Here is a 9,760-nt window from a genome sequence, read left to right as displayed (position 1 = left end):
ATGAATAACAGAATAAAAACAGTAATACAACAATAATAGGACCAGAGTTGTAATCATGATATCAACATTATGTAATGAAAATCGGAGATAACTGGATATCACTAGCTAGCATGCTTTACCAAAACAACGTAGTAGTGTGATGTGTAAGTACCAGAGTCCAATTTTAGCATGCTAATTACGTTTATAAAATCGTTGTATCAACTACTTATACCCTTACGGGAATCACAAATCCAAATCAGATACATAACGGATATGTGAAGACAGCTGAACAGGCTATCAACACCAGACGGCTCTAACTGCCATCCCATTTACTTGTTCCGGAACTCAGAGACTAGCTAGGTCTCTGACCTGCTGGACTAATCGGTTATATAATGTGCGCAATTGAATTAGCCTCTTACGCCACCTCAATAGGCCTACTCTGGCCCCAATGTATCCCATATCTAATCGTTTTATCTAGTTTTCAAAACACTTGTACCTATCTCATTTTGAAAATCATTTATTTAACCAAAAACATATAAAATCCAGTTCGCAATTTATTTCATTCGAGATAGGTACCTTTCGAAGTTACTTTTCCCCAAAATAATTTGAAAACAGTGATTTATAACTACAGGGAATACGTAACTTAAAACATTTCTGTTCCATTACGAGAATAAAATATTTAGCTATTCATACGTATTGAACCATAAAAGAATGGTCAGGGGTACTTGCCTTACAATGCTTTACAAAACCCTAAGTAGCTTTCACACTGACTTCGGTCCTGGGGAAACTCGACTGGGATCTACAAATACAGAGTACCCTAATCAGTTATACTGACATGCTTGATATCCTCAAATCCTAATAACCCATTCCGATAACCCAACTCGTATAGTTATTATACACATAATCACGTAATCATGTAACCCGAATACAAATAAGGGTAACACGTATAATATAAATACGTAAGTTTACAAATACATTTTTAGAAAAAATTTGGCAGCAACTCCTTTGTTTATAAGACTACCCGTCCATCGTAATCGACATCCAAATTTCACAACAATTCCCAATCTCAATTCGCAACACCATTTCACAACGCATACCACAATACAATTCGTAATTAATTATTTAAATCTGAAAGTATTTTTCGTAAATCATTTTATTTATTTATAGAATTTAGGACTCAGAAAATCATCATCACCATCCACCGTTGACTCACCGAAGTTCATCGTCAACGGCGGTACAATTTATTGGCGCCCGATATATTACGGGTTCCCAAATAAATTATACCGATAATTATTTTTTTCTGCAGCAAAACTTTATTTTACGAATATTAATCAAAGATTCCCTGCAGTACAGAAATTAAAATTAAAATCTGCACAGTCCAAACCATCAGCACCCAAGCGGCCCAACAAGGCCCAACAACAAAAAAACAACTGCATAAACAGGCCCAACAGTAAGGCCCGGAAATGTCCGGCCCAACTGCAAGCCCAAACCACAGAGATCCGAACAGCACAGACCAACCGGAACTAAGGCACAACACCACCATCCCGGCAACACACACACACAACACAGACGCACACACATAACACAACACACACACAATACAACACAACACACGTAACACAACACACACATATACATATTTACATGCATATATATATATGAATCGAACCAGCCAAGCCAAAATAAGCGGCGGTTCACCGGAGGAAACAAGCCGGAGAAACGAAAACGGAGACAGAACAAGGTGGCCGAAACACGGAGAAAACAGGAAACGGGGAGAGAGAGTGGAGAGAGAGAGGAAGAAGAGAGATATAGGAGAGAGAGCCGAGAGAATTGAGAGAGAGAGACTGTCGAGATGAACAGAGTGAAAGGGGAAACCCCCCTTTTACTTATTTTTTTTAATAGATGCTACAACCAAGCACAGGCAACAAACACGTGTCCCCTGCTGAAATATGAAATCGACACGTAGTGTTTAAGATAAATACGAAGGTTTTGTGACTCGATTTGTCCCGAAATTTGAAGTTAACGGACTGAGGTGCACGCAAAACATTTCCAGAAAATTACGAAAATAGTCTTAAAATATTACAAATATCCCGAAGTTTATAAAAACATAAATTTCGAAATTTAAAATAATTTCTGAAATGCAATTTACACCCGCTTTTAACAATTAAACGAATCGACGCGCGGGTGAAACTAACTCCAAAAATTCCCAAAATAATTTTAAAATTATCAGAATAATACGAACTTAATAAAATATAAGTTTCATAATTTTGAATCTTTCCATAACTAAATATGGATTTTACCATTAAACACACTCAGAAAATCATTTAAAAATAAATAATTAATAAAATATTGATTTCTCAATTTTATAAAGTCCTAAAAATAATTATTGAAATTATAAAATTATAAAACCAATGTTAGAAATTATCCATATATTTATGGAATTAAAACTGCAATAAAATCACTTTTACAAGCGAAATAAAATCGTATAACTCACTAATAATTCACACAATTCAATCCCACATATCAACATGTCACAAATAATTAAATAACAATCAATAACTGCTGCCAAAACCATTACACACATTTTATTTAATCACGTAAACCTTTATTACACTTTGAATATAATAAAAATAAAAGAATATACACGAGTCGTTATATCCTTCCCCCTTAAAAAGATTTTGTCCCCAGAATCTGATTTAGCTAAACAAATGAGGATATTTATCAAGCATGTCTGACTCTAATTCCCAAGTAGACTCTTCTACTCGAGGATTTCTCCACAAAACCTTTACTATAGGGAACGACTTATTCCTAAGGACTCGTTCTTTACGGTCTAGGATCTGGATCGGTTGTTCCACATAGGACAAATCTGGCTGAAGCTCAATCGGTTCATATTCAATGACTTGATTCGAACTAGGAATATAGGGCTTCAACATAGACACGTGGAAGACATTATGAATGTGCTGCCACTGCGGTGGTAACGCTATCTCGTAGGCAACCTTTCCCACTTTCTTCTAAACCTCAAAGGGTCCAATAAATCTAGGGCTAAGTTTACCCTTCTGACCAAATCGTACTAACCCTTTCCAAGGTGATACCTTTAGTAACACCAGAGCTCCTATCTGGAAGTCCATATACTTCCTATGCAAATCTGCATACTTTCTCTATCTATCTTGGGCTGCTTCTAACCTTTTCCAAATTAACACTATGGCATCTATGGTTTGCTGAACCAACTCAGGACCTAACACTTTCTTTTCTCCTACCTCATTCCAATACAACAATGATCTACACTTACGTCCATACAAAGCTTCGTAAGGCGGCATCCCGATACTAGCATGGTAACTGTTATTATACGAGAACTCAATCAAAGGTAGATGTTCATCCCAATTACCCTTAAAATCCAAAACACAGACTATCAACATATCCTCTATGGTCTGAATCGTTCTTTCACTTTGGCCGTCCGTCTGAGGATGATAAGCGGTGCTCATATTCAACTTTGTTCCTAGGCACTCTTGGAACTTAGTCCAGAACCTGGAATTAAATCTTGGGTCTCGATCTGACACTATAGACACAGGGACTTCATGTTTGGTAACTATCTCATCCAAGTATAACTTAACTAGCTTTTCCAATGAATACCTTTCATTGATCATAAAAAAATGCGCTGACTTAGTCAATCTATCAATGATTACCCAAATAGCATCATGATTTGCTTTTGTCCTTGGCAATCATACTACAAAATCCATAGCAATCTCTTCCCACTTCCATTGGGGAATCTCCAAAGGTTGTAACAATCCGCTTGGTCGTTGATGCTCTGCTTTCACCGTTTGACATACATGACACTTACTTACCCAATTGGCAATATCCTTCTTCATTCCTGGCCACCAAAAGTTTCTCTTCAAGTCTTGGTACATCTTAGTACTACCAGGGTGGATAGAAAACCTAGAGTTATGCGCTTCATGTAATACTTCATTCTTCAATTCCGTTATATTAGGAATCCAAACTCTGGATGAAAATCTATACAAACCTTGAATATCTTTTTGAATACACGACTCTTCTCCCGTCAAAGTATCCAACTCTTTATCCATAACTCCTTCTTGACATCTTCTGATCTTTTCCATCAATGCCGGTTGAAAAGTAACTTCATATAGTTGCTCCTGACTTTCACTAGGTACTCGAACCTCAATCTCCATTCTTTCCAAGTCTTGGGCTAGTTCTTCCGCAATCTTAATCATATTCAACCTTTATTTTCTACTCAAAGCATCAGCCACCACATTGGCTTTACCTGGGTGATAATTAATCGAACAATCGTAGTCCTTGATCAGTTCCAACCACCTTCTCTGTCTCATGTTCAAATCCTTCTGCGTGAATATGTACTTCAGGCTCTTGTGATCTGTATAAATATCGCATTTCTCTCCATACAAGTAGTGACGCCATAATTTCAGAGCAAACACTATAGCCGCCAACTCAAGGTCATGAACTAGATATTTCTGCTCGTGAGGTTTTAACTGTCTGGAGGCATAAGTAATAACTTTGTCATGCTGCATTAGCACACAACCCAATCCTTTCAAAGAAGCATCACTATAGATCACAAAGTTTCCCGTCTCATCTGGAAATGCTAGCACAGGAGGCGTCACTAATCTCCGTTTCAATTCCTGGAAACTTTCTTCACACTTTTCCGTCCAAACGAACTTTTCATTCTTCCTGGTCAACTTGGTTAATGGGGATGCAATCTTTGAGAAATCTTTCACAAACCTTCGATAATATCCCGCTAATCCAAAAAAACTTCTTATTTCCGTCGGTGTCTTCGGTTGCTCTCACTTTGATACGGCTTCGATCTTTACTGGGTCTACTTTAATACCTTCCTTACTCACCATATGTCCAAGAAACTGCACTTCTGTCAACCAAAATTCACACTTGGATAACTTTGCATATAGTTGCTTTTCTCTTAACTTCTGAAGGGCAATCTTTAAATGTATTATGTGATCTTCTGGATTCTTTGAATATATGAGGATGTCATCAATAAATACAATAACAAACTTATCCAGATACTCCTTATATACCCTATTCATCAAATCCATAAAAGCCGCTGGCGCATTCGTCAATCCAAACGACATCACTGGAAACTCATAATGGACAGACCTTGTTCTGAATGCAGTCTTGGGGATATCGTCAGGCTTTATCTTCAACTGGTGGTAGCCAGATCTTAAGTCAATCTTTGAGAAGTAACATGCTCCCTTAAGCTGATCAAACAAATCGTCGATATGTGGCAAAGGATACTTATTCTTTATCGTCAACTTGTTCAACTCTCTATAGTCAATACACAATCTCATACTTCCATCCTTTTTCTTCACAAATAGCACTGGAGCATCCCACGGAGAAACACTTGGTCGAATGACTCCCTTATCCAATAGTTCTTGAAGTTTCTTAGCCAATTCTTTCATTTCCATTAGGGCCATCCTATATGGAGCCTTAGAAACTGGTTCAGCTCCAGGGATCAAATCAATGGAGAACTCTATCTCTCGATCAGGTGGCAATCCTGGTAACTCTTTTGGGAAAATGTCAGGGAATTCTCTTACTATGGGAATCTCATCCAAAATAGGGGTCTCTTTCTTCGTATTCACCACATGAGCTAAATACGCTTCACATCCTTGCCGCAACAATCTCTTTGCTTGCATTACTGAAAGGAACTTTCTATCTTACTTCTGCCCTTGGTAACCGATTCTTTTATTATCTGGGGTACACATAACAACTCTCTTTTTCTTATAATCAATATTCTCCTTATATAGAGACAACCAATCCATACCTAAAATAACATCAAAGTCTCCCAACTCGAAGGGTATTAAGTCAACAGGGAACATATATCCTGAAATCTCTAAGGAACATGTAGGGCAAAATTGACTTACGGGTACTTTATCTTTATTAACCACTTCTATGGTCAAAGGTTCCTCTAAGTCTTCCAACATCAATTGCATTTTATTCACACAATTTAAGGATATAGAAGATTTGGACGCTCCTGAATCAAACAAAACGTTAACAGGTACGGAATTAAGAGAAAGCGTACCTGTAACCACATCGGAATCATGAACTGGAGACTTCTTGGTCATCTTAAAAGTCCTAGCTCTAGCAACTGGTTTCTGGTCCTTGGGACACACTCCTTCCAGCATTACCTTAGGTCACTGACTTGCAATTCCTAGCTATGTGTCCCACTTTGCCGCAACTAAAACAAGTGACTCCTTGAATCTCAGACTTACACTCCATGGAATAATGACCTTTCTGTCCACACTTAAAACAGTTGATATTTTCTAGGCATTGTCCACTGTGTTTCTTCCCACATGTCTTACAATCAACCACTGACTTACTAACCCTCGTCGGCGAAGAGTTAACTGAAGTAGTACTGGGTCTAACCTGGGGAAAATTCTGCCTTTTGAACCTCTTATTCTTACTCTTTCCAAACAAACGCTGGAACTTCCGACTTGCTATTCCCGATTCTGACCTAGCAGGTCCACTTTCAAATTTCCTCTTCTTCTCACCCTGCTCCTTTGCAGCTAACCTCTGATCACTCTCTATCACTAGGGCAGCCTAAACTACCGAAGTATATATCTTGAGTTGTAAAGCTACAACTCCAATCCTTATTTCTGGCTTCAACCCTTGTTGAAACCACTTTGCTCGTTGAACTTCCGAACTCACATATTTCGGTGCTATACGGGCCAACTCCGTAAACTTCGCTTCATATTCCGTAACACTCCTATCTCCTTGCTTCAATTCCAAAACTTCAATCTCCATTTGACTCTGGAGACAGTCCCGAAAGTATTTCTCCAAAAACAACTCTGTGAATCTAACCCATGGAACTGGACCTTCTCCTTCTAGGGCTCGCGTAGATTCCCACCAATAATTCGAATCATTCTTTAGAAAATAACTAGCATAATCTGTCTTTACATCCTCACTCACCTTTGTGAGCGCAAACGCCTTTTCCATCTCCTTCAACCATATCCTGGAAGCAACATGATCTACTTCTCCTTTAAACTCTGGGGGCTTCACTGCCTGAAAAGACTTAAAACTAACACCCGGATTTGCCCCCCTCATCTCATGTTGCTGCTGGATTTGTAGTTGCTGATGTTGGATTTGCTGCTGTTATTGCTGTATGAGCTGTTGTTGTTGTTGTTGTTGTTGTTGTTGTTGTTGCTGCAATTTTTATTGCTGCTGCTGGAATTGTTGTTGCTGTTGGGCCAGCTGTGTAGATTGCTGACGCGGGAAGTTCATCAATTCACTCATGGAAGGATCCCCGGCAGATCCGTTATTGGGTTGAGAGTTTCTCTTTAGTGGCATCTCCTGAAACATAACAGTCATGTATAAGAAAATGGATTGCTCCAAACAGTTTATATTTATGCTTCAGGAGAGCGTTGCTACAAAGACAATATCCTCATCCCCAGCTTAATTGGATCCAGATTGAGTGAATGATTATAATCTAAAAATGCCAGCAACAGAAACAACAATAATAATAACAACAATAATAGCAACGCATAATGTATAAAAGCTGAACAATGAAATAAAGCAGCTACAATACAATAACCAACGGGATCCAACTAGTACAACTGAAAATCCAACTGAAAAGAAACCATCTGAATACACACCAAAATTGGTTGTCATAGCAGCCCCACCTACTACAAACTATCACAATATAATATACATATACAAAGTAAACAACTACAGAACTCCTGGAATTCAACTCTGAACTCTGTATCTCTCTGCTGCAAACCTGGTCTAACCACTACCACTGCCACCGATGGAACCTAGTTCAAATACTAGCCAGTTCACTAGGTCCTGATACTGCACGGCTCTGAACTCTGAGCTAATGAAACGGTCAACAGACCTAGCCCTCTCAACAGCCATCTGGGTCAATGCTCGCACACGGGCCCGCACCTCAGGGGAAGGGGCAGAAATGCCCTGGAAATGTGCTATAAGTATCTGATCAAACTGAGCAGCCAATCCCGGAATCTGATCTCTGATAAAGGAAGTATTCACCGCTCGGTGAACATGGTAAGGGATCGATGAAGAAGTACCACTAGGGGCCACAGGAAGTACTGGAGGTCTCATCGAGGAAGAACTGGGACCACAGCCGGGAGGAAAATTCCTAACGGCAGACACAGACCTACGTACCCATGGGGACGAGTACCAGGTCCAGGGATGTCTCTCGGCATAAAGGAAGGGACTGGTGGAGGAGGCATAGGGGTCTCCTCAGCAACAACATCCAGGGTCCTCTCAGAATCTGAGCTATCTGAATCAGAGGGATTCTCCCAAGATGGAGAACTTGAAATCGCAATAGGCCACTGTCAACATCATAAATATACAGGGAAGACACCACCAGGTCAAGGTAATTCTATCAAAACATTTAATAGATGCCAGGGTAACGCCGTCGGAACCCTCAACTGACTCTAAAGGTTTGCTCCTCTATATGAGTTGCTGACTTACACCTAAAGACTCAGGTTATCACCTACTCGACACAATCCCTAACCAGGATCAGGGACTTGAACCTGTAGCTCTGATACCAACTATGACGGCCTCAACCCCGGGGTCAGGAGTTGACGTCACCAAACACAATTACCAAACTATAACCAACAAGATTATTATTAAAATATACTAACTTGACCCCAAACCAAGATCCGATCCAGGTTCAAGTATGATTCAGGTTCACATAATTACAAACCATTTATTCAACATCTAACACACTCTACCTCAGAGGAGCCGGGTCCTGAAGGGGTGGGAACATGGATATGTCTGACTGGTCTTCTAGGCATCTTCGAGATATACATAACAGTTTGCAAGGATGAGCATAATCACTCAGCAGTACCAACATATGAATAACGGAATAAAAACAGTAATGCAACAATAATAGGAACAGAGATGTAATCATGATATCAACATTATGTAATGAAAATCGGAGATAACTGGATATCACTAACTAGCATGCTTTATCAAAACAACGTAGTAGTGTGCTGTGTAAGTACCACAGTCCAATTTTAGCATGATAATCACGTTTATAAAACCGTTGTATCAACTACTTATACCCTTACGGGAATCACAAATCCAAATCAGATACATAACGGATATGTGAAGACAGCTGATCAGGCTATCAACACCAGACGGCTCTAACTGCCATCCTATTTACTTGTTCCGGAACTCAGAGACTAGCAAGGTCTCTGACCTGCTGGACTAATCGGTTATATAATGCGCGCAACCGAATTAGCCTCTTACGCCACCTCAATAGGCCTATTCTGGCCCCAATGTATCCCATATCTGATCATTTTATCCAGTTTTCAAAACACTTGTACCTATCTCATTTTCAAAATCATTTATTTAACCAGCACACATATAAAATCCAGCTCGCAATTTATTTTATTCGAGATAGGTACCTTTCGAAGTTACTTTTCCCCAAAATAATTTAAAAACAGTAATTTATAACTACAGGGAATACGTAACTTAAAACATTTATGTTCCATTACGAGAATAAAACATTTAGCTATTCATACGTACTGAACCATAAAAGAATGGTCAGGGGTACTTACCTTGCAATGCTTTACAAAACCCTAAGTAGCTTTCACGCTGACTTCGGTCCTAGGGAAACTCGACTGGGATCTACAAATACAGAGTAGCCTAATCAGTTATACCGACATGCTTGATATCCTCAAATCATAATAACCCATTCTGATAACCCAACTCGTATAATTATTATACACATAATCACGTAATCACGTAACCTGAACACAAATAAGGGTAACACGTATAATAT

The sequence above is a fragment of the Apium graveolens genome, chromosome 4, assembly GCF_009905375.1.
Source record: "Apium graveolens cultivar Ventura chromosome 4, ASM990537v1, whole genome shotgun sequence".
Taxonomy (NCBI): domain Eukaryota; kingdom Viridiplantae; phylum Streptophyta; class Magnoliopsida; order Apiales; family Apiaceae; genus Apium; species Apium graveolens.
The sequence above is the reverse complement of the archived record's forward strand: the minus strand, read 5'-3'. Positions refer to the sequence as shown.